At 35.1% G+C, this 15,713-nt stretch overlaps 1 pseudogene; it reads right to left on the bottom strand.

Annotated features, from left to right (window-relative positions):
• Positions 1-4,259: 4,259 nt before the first annotated feature.
• Positions 4,260-9,078, bottom strand: LOC139964877 (tensin-3-like; annotated as a pseudogene).
• Between the last annotated feature and the right edge of the window lie 6,635 nt (positions 9,079-15,713).

Below are 15,713 nucleotides of genomic sequence, written 5' to 3'. Positions count from 1 at the left end.
TGAAATTTTATCTGCGTAAACGGGTTCTTAAGTAGATGTTAAAAAACTGACAAGATCGTATCCTAGTCTTTTTCGGCGGGTAGAGTATTGAATGAAACGGCACGCGATATGAATGACAGCCTAGATGACAGAAGAATAGGTCACCTAATTTAGCCATAATCTTGCTACGTTCATTTCAATAGTTTTTCCTGTCTAGACTCTTAAACTCGTCCAGCAAGCTTATGGATTTGAATTATGGGTGTTTAATAAAAAAGATAACTTGGCCAAAAAAGTGTAGGCTCGGGCCTACAGTGCTACATACTGGCTACGCCCCTGATAGTTCTAAATTAGGATTAGATCTCTTACTGAAATATCGCTGACCTAATAAGGTGATCAAGAGTACAAGTTTTATGTAGAAAAGGGCACATTTTTAACCTGAGGAAAAGTGGGGGGGGGCACTTGCCCCCTGTGCCCCCCGGTTCCGCCACCCTTGAAGGTACATGTACAGAGTAGTCTTACTTTTCAACTTCTGATACTTGTAGATGCAAAGATAGTCCAGAAATGTCTTTGATACAACTGTAGCTAGTAAATGCTTAAGTTAGCCTAATAAGAGAAGGCGAGAGCTATCCGACGATTGCCATCTGATGCAAATTTTTCAGTGTTTTCTCAACTGAAATATTATCTGCGTAAACGGGTTCTAAACTACTTGTTAAAAAACTGTCAAGATCGGATCCTATAGTCTTTTTCGGCGGGTAGAGTGTTGAATGAAACTATCGTGCTACATACTGGCTACGCCCTGATCATATGATATCATTATCAGCAGATTTTGTTTCCTGTTTAAATTCTTTTACATGTTCTTTTACATAATATATCAGAAAGACAAACGTAGTGCTCTTTTACAAGTTTTCCAGTAGGATGATTCTTGTTTATTGTCCAATGTCTGGACTTTAATACATTTGACGAACTTAACTGATGGACAATATAAACTTTCATATTTTGTAATACAGCCAGAAATGCAGTGGCCTAAAAACAAATATCGTTATCGCAGTGTATTAGCAGTGTAATAATTATTTATAGGAAGTGCGTATCACGTACAATTGTTAGCTTAGCTTTATAACATGCTGTTCGTGCAACAACTTAGGACGACTCATTGAACGAACTTTGTCGACGTTGTTGTGCATACAGTTCGTGACATTCCATAGAGTGCGGTTAGGTAGGCAATATGTATTTTATTACGCAGTGGCCAACTGTAGGCTTGTAATTGGCTATAAGCTAAATTTAGCTTATTGCATCTGCCAAACTAATTAAGTAGTTGAATCAGTAGGCGTGAATGTTACTACGATTACAATCGAGTTAACGGAGCTGACGAGCATTCAAGATCAAAAGAGCACTGACAAAATACCATGCAAAAAAAAAACTACAGTTTAAAAAAAAAAAAAAACACTGAAAGGGGGAAGCGGTCGCTCCCCCTGCTCCCCCCCCCCCTGGCTACGTCCCTGCTGAGACTAATGTATTGACTCAAGACACTATACAATCATGAACAAATTTTCTTGCGAAATTTGATAAAAGCCATCGATTAAATCACAAATTTGAAGTTAGAACTGAACCACGGGCAAATCACAGGTATCACTAGTAACTTTCATGTATACCATCCTGCAATTACAGGCAAGCTTTTGGTTTCTGTTTTGTTTTCTTTCTTTCTTTCGAGTGTTTGGTTGACCGCATATCTGACGCTTACCCACCTAGACTGGATAAATCGGCCCAGGGTGTTAATCATTTTTAATGATTTGGAAGCCGTTCTTATTACTACTATTATTACCATATTTAATAAAGATTAGGTAAGATTGTTTATTTTATTATTACCATATTTAATGAAGTAGATTAGCTGAGATTTTATATTTTTATTATTACCATATTTAGTCAAATAGATTAAGTGAGATTGAATATTTTTATTATTACCATATTTAATGAAGTAGATTAGGTGAGATAGTTTAATTTATAATTACCATATTTAATGAAGTAGATTAGGTGAGATTGTATATTTTATAATTACCATATTTAATGAAGTAGATTAGGTGAGATTGTATATTTTATAATTACCATATTTAATGAAGTAGATTGGGAGAGATTTTATATTTTAATTACTATGTACAATATTTAGTCAAGTACATTAGGTGTGGTTGTATATTTTATTACTACAATATTTAATGAAGTAGATTAGGTGAGATTGTTTATTTATTACCATATTTAATGAAGTACATTAGGTGAGATTGTATATTTTTTATTATTACCATATTTATTGAAGTAGATTAGGTGAGATTGAATATTTTTTTTTGCTCACCATATTCAATGCAGTAGATTTGCTGAGTTTGCTACGTGCAGTTGTGTGTAGAGATATATTGTCTATTGTCTCAGTCAGAGAATAAAAAGCCAGTTGGATTCAATAAATGGTTTTTATTGACGAGTCACTGCCTTTAATTACGACCAATGAAATCTTCTTATCTAACTTGAGTAGTAGCAGTAACTCAACCAATAGAGAAAGACAAGAGAAAATAATGGAGACAAAATATGTTTTTTCTGTGTAGCATTTTATTCAAAAATAATGCACTCAATCCTGGGAGAAGCTCTTTACAAACAAATGTTATCGTTATCTTCAAATTCTATGGTATGATAAGATCTTTAATAAGGAGCCTGCAAATATTATAACATGAACATGGACATATTATATTGTCCCTTACAACTTGTGAGTCGAATACAGCCTGTTGCTCACTAGTCTCAATAACAAGATGAAATGAGAAGAAAAAGCAAAACTTTTGCTATATGTAATGGTCTTTGGAAAAGCTTAAAATGTTATTTCGTTGAGCCAATATACTTCATTGGGGGGTTAAGAATAACGTGAATACATTAACTGCTTGAACCTGATTGGTTAAAATTAAAATTGAACAAAAATAATCCAAAAGGACAGACAACATGTGTGACTCTAGACATTAACCTATACCAGTAAACTTTGAAAGGGCAAGAACAAAAGTAAGGCTACAGCTGAATGAACCTTTATCTTCTTTACTCCTGAACAATATTCATTTCTGTATCCTTGCATGGGGGAGGGGGCAGGGGATAGGTTTTACAACCTTTTTCCACATCTTATACGCAAAAAACCCCATCTCGATCTTAGCATGATCCTCATCTTGTTGGTATTCTAACTTCCTATGCTCAGTCACCTGCAGCCCCTCCTTCCCCTCCATTGCACCTCTCCATTCATCTGAGACCACTATCCTCCTTTGTTCAAAGCTTTCAAGATGATGACATCAAATAATCGCTTTGCATTTTCTTCCTGGATCTTACCATTCATCTTTCTAAATGCATCACTACCTCAAACAACTGCAATATGATCCTCCTACTGACATTCCTGCATAAATTGAATCCCTCATGACCCATCATGTGTCCTCTGCATGGCCATTGGTCCCCCCCCCCCACCCCTGATGATCATGGTCACTCTATTTGGTGATTGTATGCTCCTTTGAACCATCATTGTCAATCTCTGCAAAGTTCCAGGAATGGGTACTACATCATTTCACTTGTAAGATGCAGCTCCACCACTATTCATCGTGAGTTATGTCTCATTCTTTGGATCTTCACTTTTCGTTTCTTTCTACATCTCATATCTCATATCTACATCTAAATGACTTTCATAAAACCATTCTACATTTGAAGTATCTATTACATAACCATTCCAAGGTTAGTAGCTCAATAACTATAACCATTACTAATTCCATTTTTTACAAATCAATTCATTTATCCTTTTTCTAACCATACACATTGCCACACAAGTCACGACATAAGATATTTAGAAACATATCGTTACAATTCTGTTAGCATGCTAAACAAATCAAAAATATAACATGGCATGTTAACACAACACAAAAATAAATGCTGTACACAATAAATAAATAGCCAGGGCGTGATATACATTTATGTCGGTTTCTTTGTACACCTTGTTTACTTTTCATGCACATATTTGAGCAAAAGCATTTAAAATTACATTCTACACAAAGCTCTTTTTTATTTTCCTTGTAACATACAAACTAAAATTTTTATAGAAAACAAAAAACTGATATAATGCAAAACAAAGTATCACCCCAAGTTATAAAATCATCATCTAATAAAATATTTTACACTCTGAACTATCAAACTAAAACAATAATGGTTGAAAAAATTTATATCTTTAAAGTCAAAAAAATTAGTTTGCTTTGGGGTTTGGCCAAAAATAGTTGTTTACCTCCACCCCCCCCCCCTGCTTTTTCTATAAAACAAAAGACAAATGGATAAATTCATTTCTTGATGGAAAAAACAAAGAAGTGTCTTTAAAAGTGGTAACCTATTTTGGCCCAAGCCAAGGGTTTGCTTCTTAAATATGAGTTTCTTTCACCAGTTTGTTCTTTATAATCTTTTAAAATGGTAACTGTGTATATTCTATGTAGCATATATGTTGTCTTTGGTTTCTAAAATCTTCACTACACTTTTTTTGTCTTCCCACAATGTGAGAGGAACTGGCAAATCAGCACACATATTGTTCCAAAAATGCAAACCATATTTGCATCAGCTTTATATTAATATCATTCTTAGAGTAAATTGTTAGTTAGACAATCATACAAACCTATTAGTTATAACATACAATTATTCTTAAATTAGTCAGAATCCAATTAAGTTAAAAAATAATATTAAAGTTACTCGCTATATATTTTGCATTTCAGAGCTAATTCTCCAATAATATGATGGTACAGGAAAAGAATGCTATTTTGCATAAAATTGAAAGGGTGCAATCTTCATCGATATTTTCACTACAGTATCATTAAACATGCACCTTTCTTAAGAAGTAGGCCTTATTTTTTCCTTACCCTTTAAGGTTAGATTAAAAGATCACTATGACCAAATACAGTCCAGAAGAATCAAGTATATCTGGAGAAAATATTCAAGTAAAAGCTACAAGTTGGATAAATGCATCAAAAATACTGAATGTAAATAATCAGTGACACTTTTTGTTGTTGTATTACATAAGGCATACTCCAGATCCAAATATCTAATCTTCCTATGTTTACAAAAAAATTCCCGAGAATTTCTCTCTCAAATTCTTTTAAAAAAATGAAGGTTATGTAAAGGTCTTTTGGAATAACTTTAAAGATGAAGAAATTATTAAAAAGCGTACAAGGTTGAAAACCAAAAGCACCAACCACAATCAAACTCCCTGAATCAACGATCTTAGATTCATAGTTTATAAGAAGTACTAACAGAAACTTGTATCAATTCATGGTTAGTTCAGCACTAGAAACAACAGCTTTTTATTAATGAAATCAAAACTCCAACCTTTGCAACTTGATTTTTATGCAATTTAAATATTTTCCTTTTTTTTATTTGTTTTGTGGTTGTTACATATTTACCTTATTTGACTAACAATAGACAAGGTGTATGCAGTTAACATTTGGAAAAGCACTGTACAAGAAATGCTGCACGCGAACTATTGAATACTGAATTGTTGACAATTATTTTAACTTTTTACAGAAGTTCACAAATGTTGTAGAAACACCTCCATATAAAATAAATTTCAATGTGTCACATTTAGGCACTTCCTTGACTCCCGAGTCCATTCAGTGGTTTAGTTAGTTGAATAGGTTACTAAAGTCACTGTAGTATTTAATATAGCATAATACAATCGTGAATATTCATCACTTTACACCGCTCAATTAATATTTCAGCCGTTATAAAAGTTCAAACTAATTCCTTCCTCTTCTGTCCCTCACGGCGTCTTGATCTGCTTTGAACCGAGGAGAACCTTGGTGACAAAACTAACGATAGCCGAGGCCGGCTGCTCCACTTCGTGTTCGGCAAATACCATGCACTGGTTGTCCGTGAGACTACCCGGCTTACGAGAGACGAAACCGAAACACCTGGATAACGGAAAAAGAGAAAATTCAGTGGAATTGAAAAGCTTTCTTAATTTGTATGTTTCAATCACTTTCAGCAGACTTTACTTCTAGCAATAGGAAAATATGTCACAAAGAAGATAGTTTGCTGCATTGTGAGGGACAGCTGTACCTTCATTGGGAACTAGCAACCCCACGGGGCGAGTGGATGGGTACTGTGAAAGAGGTTTTAACAAGGAAAAATTAAAGAGAGGAAGATGGGTGAATAATGAAAGACATACAGGATTGATAACCTTTGAAATTGTCACATATTGCTTGTGCAGCTTTTTGTTTTGCGATTTGTTAGCCATTCCTCCCCTCCATCTCTTGATCAAGAGAATCATGTGGAAAATCACATTGTAAATAATGTGAACTAAACATACAATGTTAGAACAAGTACACCAACAACGGCTAGTGCCCCTCTCTCTCTCTAATAGCTAACTTTCAAGCCTCAATCTCCCTCTCAACCCCCCCCCCCTCATAATCTTGACCACCCACCCACCTTACCCCACCCCCTTCTCCATCCAAAAAAGAAGACAAGCAGATAATATGAAAAGGGTTAGACGTATTTATGGAAACACCACACTGATCATTTGTGTAAGAATTTAATCAGAACTTATATATATATGTATGTATGTGTCAATTATAGGCTTGAAATCAGGCAATGTTAGATTGTTTTCCCTGGAGTACATTCACCAACAAACTCACGTTTATTTACTGGGGTCAGAAACCCCAAAAGCTTCTTCGTACTGCTACAATTCGCCTCGCCTTCCTAATATCAATGATCACTATGTACACCTACCCTCCACAGACTGTACCAAACATTATTTTATAGGGTTGGCAGACGATACAAGCATCACACGGAAGGAATCTAGATTTCAGGAATTATTTCTCCAGCCTGTTTGCAGTTTCATTCATTATTTCCGTCTCTACAGCGAGCTTTAGTATTTACTTACTTGGCATCAGGGCTGTCTTGGCCTTCCATTCTTGGAAACCTGAAATTGAATAGCAGAGCATTGGAATGTGTTATGCAAGCAGTTAGGAGCGCCCATGAAAGACCAATAATACAACATTTTCTTTTTCCATTCCACAATGTCCCAAAGTTACCATGAATGTGGACTTTTCTTGGCCTTTTGACTTTCTGCAGAGGTGCAGGCTCAATGATTAGATGGGTTGAACAGGTTGATTGGAATGAATATGTTAATACCATTTGTACATGGACCGTAAGGATTAAGCTAGCACTAATATCAGATGTGTGTTCGCACTTATCAAGCCAACATGGTTGCATCTGACTACCCAACATAATATGCAAAACTAGGGCACTTCCCAACAAATTCACAAGTGTTTTAACCAAGTAATGAGTGAATTGTTTCGTAGACTATGGCATATTTCTTCCAATTCCTCGAGATGGCGAAATTAAGTGGAGAATTAACAAAACCACTCCCTGAACAGACTTTGGTCTGCAAATTGAGGTCGGTCTGGTAGGAATATGTTAAGGACCAAAATAATACCAACTTGCTAGAGGAGTAACTCTGCAAAGTACATCATTGACTGTGTGATAACATGATAGTGTGGATAGATGTGTCACCAATCAAAACATGAACAGTTCTGTTATCAAACTAACAGAAAGTTGAGAAAGGTATCTTATTGGACTAGTCAATTTAATACAGCTAGTACAGCATTCAGGGTTAATGCAGAGTGCTTGAAGAATAATACAAGGATGATATTTCTGCCAAGTGAAAAATAAATGTAGAAAGATCCTCTTTGAATGATTAACTACAAGTAGTAGCTGGTTACCTCAGATAACTAACTCTGTTTTCTTACCAGGTTCACTCAATCTGGATAGGCTTTTAGTCCAAAAAGACAAAGTTTTTATCTGGAGTTAGCCTAAACAGGTTTTCACAAAGAGGTGATAACAATTTACAACACATGTTTATTATTAAAGCAATTTTTGATGAGGAGAGAAATTAAGCTGTAAACACAAGAAACTGACTTAAGCCGATGTCACTTATCAATTGGGAGAAATGTATGACGTAGGAAGGATGCAGGAAGGAGAAATCAGCTGGAGAGGATGGAAAGGTTTAGGAAACACGAGGAGTCTCTGTGTCTGAAGAAATAACATGCAGCAACAGCAAACAGAACGGTGGATACATTATTATACAGTGATATGAACAACAGATTTATTCAAAACAGTTTAAAGGAAAGACAGAAGTTGTGAGGACAAACTCGGAGTTGAGGTAAATGACCTTAACAAACTTATACTGTTTAGTAGAAAGTGAAAAAAGACTTCGTCTATGCATGATGAGGCATGTGTATTTCGTTAAGAGTATATCAGAGATCTTTGAAGGTTATTAAAGAAGAGCAAAAAAAAAACATACAAAGAGAACAAAGCAGCGACTCTTAATTCCACCATTACAAAAAAGAAAAAGAAGATTATTCTGAAAGTAGAGCCATAGAAACTCCTTACTGCGGAACATAAGCTCTTGAAACTAAAAGGATTATGTTAACGACAATCTCCATCTTATCTTGCCTTCTCACATTTCATGATTCTTGTCAATCAATCGATATGTCTCTTCTTTGAAACGTACATCATGAATAGACCATCTATATATTGCACGGCCAGAATGCCTGTGGCTTCAATGGTTCCATTGTTCTATTGTTCAATTGTTCAATTCATTATATTTTCTTCTTTCTTTCTTCCTTTCTCTTTTCTTCTTTGCTTTTGACATTACCTGTACTTGAAGATTCCAGCAGACTTTAGAGAAAAATGATTCTATCAATGAATGGTCTTACCAGAAGGTGCACGCAGATTTGGAAAACATTTTGCACTGCACATCAACACCCTTGATTGCACTGTAACACTCAAAATCATTCACACACTTTTGCTTTTCTATCCAGAAAATGAAATTTTAATGAAAGATGGAAATGGAAGAACCCAACATGACATAAGACCATGATAACCAGCAGATTGCACACAAACCATGCATTTGTGAGAGCAGGGTTAAGGCAGAGCAGTAGTTAAGGAAAAACGGAATTACTCACTTTCTGGAACCGGGACCCATTCCACAGTACAAGATGGACTCACTGGGTAATGTTTACGGGAAAATAGTCTGGAGGCCCCCCCCCCCCCAAAAAAATGCATGTTTTAATATAAGAGGTCAAAGGGTATCAAATATAAAATACATAGTGGGAGACATTCATGAAATTAAGTAACAAAATATGGAACAAAATAGAAAATCCTGTGACCATTGCTGATATTGTTATTCAAGGAATAAATTGATGTTTGAATTTTGCAAAGTAATTTTTGGCTGATTCTATTTCTGTTATAGACAAATATTCGTACAATGCTGAGTTTACATGTACAAAATAAGCAATGAATTTTTGTATTTTTGCAACACTTTGACAATGGTGTATTGTTGTCAATGAGGTGATGCTGGATAAATTATTACCAATTAATGTCTTAATGAAACAGTCTGCATGCTTTCCTCAAGATGCTGTTTTAGGTGAATTCTACTCAACCCCCCCCCCCAAAAAAAATGAAGAAAAAATAAAGAAAAGTGAAAGAACAAAAAGAAAGAAATGGAATACCAAAACAGTTCAATGATTCCAAACATTCTTCCAAATAACCTATTTCATTAAACATTCATTTTGAAACAGACACTTACTTCCTCCCACTGTCTGTCATGGTCACACCTTTCAGAGAAACTTTACAGTGAACTTTGACCACTTTTGGCCTATCCTTCTGATTCATGACCCTCGTTATGGCCTCCCTTTCTGCACTTGGGCCGGTCAGTAATTCCATGTCCACACACTGAAGATACAGCACACTGCATGCTAGAGGGGAGAAAAGAACAAAAGTTTATAATAATAATAATAATAATAATAATAATAATAATAATAATAATAATAATAATAATAATAATAATAATAATAATAATAATAATAATAATAATAATAATAATAATAATAATAATAATAATAATAATAATAATAATAATAATAATAATAATAATAATAATAATAATAATAATAATAATAATAATAATAATAATAATAATAATAATAATAATAATAATAATAATAATAATAATAATAATAATAATAATAACAATAATAATAATAATAATAATAAGGTGTCTCTATGACTTGCATTCTTTCCTTCCATAAGGGAGATGAGAGATACCTTTCATTATCCCAGATTCCCAGCTGTGAGTTATAATCTTCTTTTTATCTGATTTTGTTTTTATGCTTGTTGTACTTACCAGCTCCTTGCTGAAGCAATGCTGCAGCTGATTTAGGGTCAATGGCATCCGGAGAGTCAACTCTCCCAGCTGGATCTGAAGAATAATTACAACAAGAACTTGAGGTTTCCTTTTATCTAATGCTTCCCACATCTACAGACATAAACCCCTCCTCCTACTACCACAGACGATAACCATTCCAATACTGCAAGTACCTGAACTTAGCCCCTCCAACTACCACACAAAGGTTACCAATCAAACTACTGCCAACAACAGTCGAATAGACTACTAATTAAATGAGCCTATCCCACTACTATAAAGATGAGCCCCTCCCAACACTACATTGCAACCTCTATTCCACCTATTCCAGTCCACCTACTTCATCAGCAGCCACTCCTTAAAAACTATATTTGCTTCTCCCATTAACAATGATCCTTAGCCTCATTTACTACTAAACACACAAAACTTCCCACTACTATACAACCATTACCCCAGCTGCCTCTATCACAAATATTATCCCCTCCACTAACCACAAAATTACCCCCCTCCAATATTACCCCCTACAAGAACTATCACCTACAACTACTACAAACTGGAAAACATGCATGATTAACCCCTATCAAGTCTATAGACACAAAGTCTATAGACATGTACTCCAGCCATTGCCACAAACATGTACCTTCCACTTTCTATCAAAATATATTCACTTTAACTGAAGTCGTTTAGCATTTATCAATTGCTGACGTCACACTCTACTGATTTCACCTAAGCTTGCAGACATTACAACAGCATACACATTAAATCACCTAAATGAGTGATGTTATACTTTGGTTTTTGAGAAATATGATTCTTTTTTTCAATTTTTGGGTAATCAAAACTGAACTGTATTAATTAAAAGTTGCTTCAATATTCTGCTGCCTCAACACATTTATATCCTTTTCATGCTGCTAATATATGTCTGTTAGTTCAGGCTTCAGGGCTTAGAAACGCAATCCTTCGCTAACTAAATGTCAGACCTTTACTTTCCCCTTCACTTGTAGATATTTGAAATTCCTTCAAGGTCTCAAACAATTACATGTTTCTCCCCTCATTGACAGTTCACACAGCCACAAATGTGGCAGTGCAAATTTACAATTTTGCTACAGTGTACAAACTTTTCAAAAGCATATTTTTGTATAAATTTCTTGCTGATAAATAAACTATTTAATTCCTCATTTACACATGTAAGTATCTATAGAGTCGCCAAACTGATATACTATTTAATTCCTCATTTAAACATGTAAATATCTATACAGTCGCCATATTTGTCTTTAAATCTATCCTGCCGCTTTTTATGTTCTTCTAAACAAAAAAACAAAAAATGATCCCATGGTTTCTACAGTTTATACAGTTTTATACAACTATGAGTAAATCAACAATGAAATTTTTTTCCTGTTGATGTCTGGGATGTATGAAACTAGAGTATAATGTGTGGTTGGACAGTCTGCAGAGGTACTGTGGGTTTTGACAGCCATTAACTGAAGTAAACACTGGTTATACATAACTAAGGTAACTAAGGTAACACACTGTAAATAAGGTAACACACTAAGGTAACACACTGGATAACACACTGGTTAACACACTGGTAACTAAGGTAACATACTGGTTATACATGGCGTTACTAAGTTAACACAATGGTTATACATGGAGTAAATAAGGTAACACACTGGTTATACATGGAGTAATTAAGGTAACACACTGGTTATACATGGAATAACTAAGGTAACACACTGGTTGTACATGGAGTAAATAAGGTAACACACTGGTTATACATGGAGTAACTTAGGTAACACACTGGTTATACATGGAGTACATGGAGTAACTAAGGTAACACACTGGTTTTACATGGAGTAACTAAGGTAACACCCTAGTTATACATGGAGTAACTAAGGTAACACACTGGTTATACATGGAGCAACTAAGGTGACACACTGGTTATACATGGAGCAACTAAGGTAACACCCTGGTTATACATGGAGTAACTAAGGTAACACACTGGTTATACATGGAGCAACTAAGGTGACACACTGGTTATACATGGAGTAACTAAGGTAACGCACTGGTTAAACATGGAGTAACTAAGGTAACACACTGGTTTTAGATGGAGTATCAAAGGTAACACACTGGTTATACATGGAGTAACTTAGGTAACACACTGGTTATACATGGAGTAACTAAAGTAACGCACTGGTTATATATGGAGTAACTAAGGTAGCGCTCTGGTTAGACATGGAGTAACAAGGTAACACACCGGTTATACAAGGAGTAACTAAGGTAATACACCGGTTATACATGGAGTAACTAAGGTAACACACTGGTTATACATGAAGTAACTAAGGTAGCGCTCTGGTTAGACATGGAGTAACAAGGTAACACACCGGTTATACATGGAGTAACTAAGGTAACACACCGGTTATACATGGAGTAACTAAGGTAACACACCGGTTATACATAGAGTAACTACGGTAACACACCGGTTTTACATGGAGTAACTAAGGACTGGATAGTGCAGATGGTAGTACAAATAGCGTACCCTTAGGGTCCTGTTTCAATCCCATTCTTTGTTCTTTCCAAAATGCCAACAAAGCATAATAAACACGTGACTAACTTTGCATAAGAAGTCTGGTGGCGTAATGGATTTCGTTTACCTTTCATAACTGATATTCTACCCTCCTTGGGAGATAACAGCAAAATGTTCTCAACTTACCAACATCAGGCAGGACTAGTTTACAGGGTAAGGCAAGCTGAGTGAGGGTGTGTTGGTAAATCAGTGCATTAAGACTGCCAAAGATTGGTTCGTTGGTACAGCCTTTCAATCTTACACCTCTCGTGTTGGGTTCAATCAAAAAGTGTCTGATCAACTCATTCCCTGGATATCCACCTGTTGTAATGTAAATGATCAATTTAGACCATAAGTCAATCCATCTCAATCTTTCTAAAATAATTGATGCTGCACTGATACTCGTGTCAGCACTTCATAACAAGACTTTCAGATTACAGTTTTACAAACGTTTTGGTATTTAGTTCCTTCAACCCTCCGCTCGTGGGTGAAAGCTTGGAGGGTATGTTGGCATAGCTGTATTATATTCTGTTTTTCTGGTTTTATTATCCCTGTTCCAATTCCAAACTTGTAAAGCAGGAATACTTTCATGATAATCAATCCCTATTAAAACCACATACCGGGGGCCAGTCTCACATTGTAATGAAATGGTATATCCTGCCTTTTTTGCAAGATATTAAGTTATTAATAATATTAGTAAATGCAACATGGGCATTTTTCCTCCAAGACCTTATTTGTGAGAAAATCTTTTGAAACCTTTGGCAAGCATTAACTAATAATAATGTGATGTAAGGATACATTTTGCCTGGATTTTTTAGATTCACTAATTACCATGGAAACATCTACAGTTAAACATAAGAGACATTCTAATTGGATAATATCAATGCTGTTGATGGATAATATGAGTGTAGCCATAGCCTATGGCTTCACACTGATCATTCTGTTTGTTACACACCCAAATTTCCGAAGATTATTGCACCACAATGAGATCGTAGCGACCAATAAGTCAAAACTTGAAGAATTTAGCCTTTCAAAAACCTTGAGCACTACAAATTCATGTTTGAAAAGTCATTTGAAAAAGAACTCCAAGTGATGTTTATCCACTGCAGGTGGATTTATAGTCTGTAAAATTCTCTGTTTACAAAATATAAAAAACTGGTTGTACTTTTCTCTTTTTTCTTCATCACAACCTCTTTAAGTTAATGTTAAAAATTAAAAATGAGGGTAAATTTTGGACATTCCAGGACATATGTTTTTTCAAGTTTTTTTTCCAACTTAAACATCTGGTAAAAGCCCTGTTTCCAGTGGGTGTGTAAAATGACTACACAATGAACTTTTTTTTTTCCTACCAAACCAAATTATTTCTTGTTGCAATTTTTTTTCTGATCTCTTACCTTTTCTCGGAGGTGCATTAACTGGAGCTTGGGAAACTTTGATAGCCAGTCCAAACGCTCCTGGGAAAGAATGGCTATCCCTCACCGCAAACATACCATGTTGTTTATCACGCAACAGGTGTATAGCTAGTGACGAGAACAAACGGTGAATATATATAGCATCGTAGCCACCATTATCACCTACTAGTGTTACACAACACACAAACAGTAAATATATATCACATCGTAGCCACCATTATCACCTACTAGTGTTACACAACACACAAACAGTAAATATATATCACATCGTAGCCACCATTATCACCTACTAGTGTTACACACTAGACAAACAGTGAATATATATCATCATAGCCACCATTATCACCTACTAGTGTAATACACTAGACAAACATTAAAAATATATCACTTCGTAGCCACCATTATCACCTACCAGTGTTACACACTACACAAACAGTGAGTATACATCACATTGTAGCCACATTATAGTCACCGAAATCGGGATTTGGAATATGTTAATGAGCTAAATCGATGATATGTCGATTTAAATAGGTATATGTCAATTTGAGTTGCTAGAAACTGGTATAAGTCCACGGAAATTGACTTCTACCGATTTAATTCGACATATCATCGATTTAAACTTGTAGATGTCGATTTAAATCGGCATATGTCGATTTAAACTGGTATAAGTCGGATAAAATTGATATATGTCGATTTAAATGACATATCATCGATTTATTTTACATATCATCGATTTAAATTGGTATATGTCGATATAAATCGGTATATGTCGATTTAAACTGGTATATGTCGAATTAAATTGGTATATGTCGACTTAAATTGACATATACCGATTCAATTCGACATATCATCGATTTAAACTGGTATATGTCGATTTAAATCGATGATATGTAGAATTAAACTGGTATATGTCGATTTAAATCAGTATAAGTCAATTTAAGCTGCTGGAAACTGGTATAAGTCGAAGGAAATTGGTATATGTCGATTTAAATCGGTATAAGTCGATTTAAACTGGTATAAGTCGAATTAAATTGGTATATGTCGACTTAAATTGACATATACCGATTCAGTTCGACATATCATCGATTTAAACTGGTATATGTCGATTTAAATTGACATATACCGATTTATTTTACTTATCATCGATTTAAGTTGGTATATGTCGATTTAAATCGATGATATGCCGAATTAAACTGGTACATGTCGATTTAAATCAGTAGAAGTCAATTTAAGCTGCTGGAAACTGGTATAAGCCGAAGGAAATTGATATATGTCGATTTAAATCGGTATAAGTCAATCTCCCACGATTTGAGACTGATGGCCCGCCATATTGGTGCCCTCTTGTTTGATAGATAAATGAATTGCTGTGACGTAGAGATGTGCTCTGATCAATGGAGAAAGGCAGAATGATTGAACAGTTGAGCAAGCCGCACTACTTGACACATGCATCGGGTGCCTCGATTCGTAACAACCCGTACCAAGCCGTATCAACCCGTCACAACACGTTTCGACTCATAGCAAGTTG

The sequence above is a fragment of the Apostichopus japonicus genome, chromosome 23 (assembly GCF_037975245.1).
Source record: "Apostichopus japonicus isolate 1M-3 chromosome 23, ASM3797524v1, whole genome shotgun sequence".
NCBI classification, from domain to species: Eukaryota; Metazoa; Echinodermata; class Holothuroidea; order Aspidochirotida; family Stichopodidae; genus Apostichopus; species Apostichopus japonicus.
This window is presented reverse-complemented; position numbering and strand designations above follow the sequence as displayed.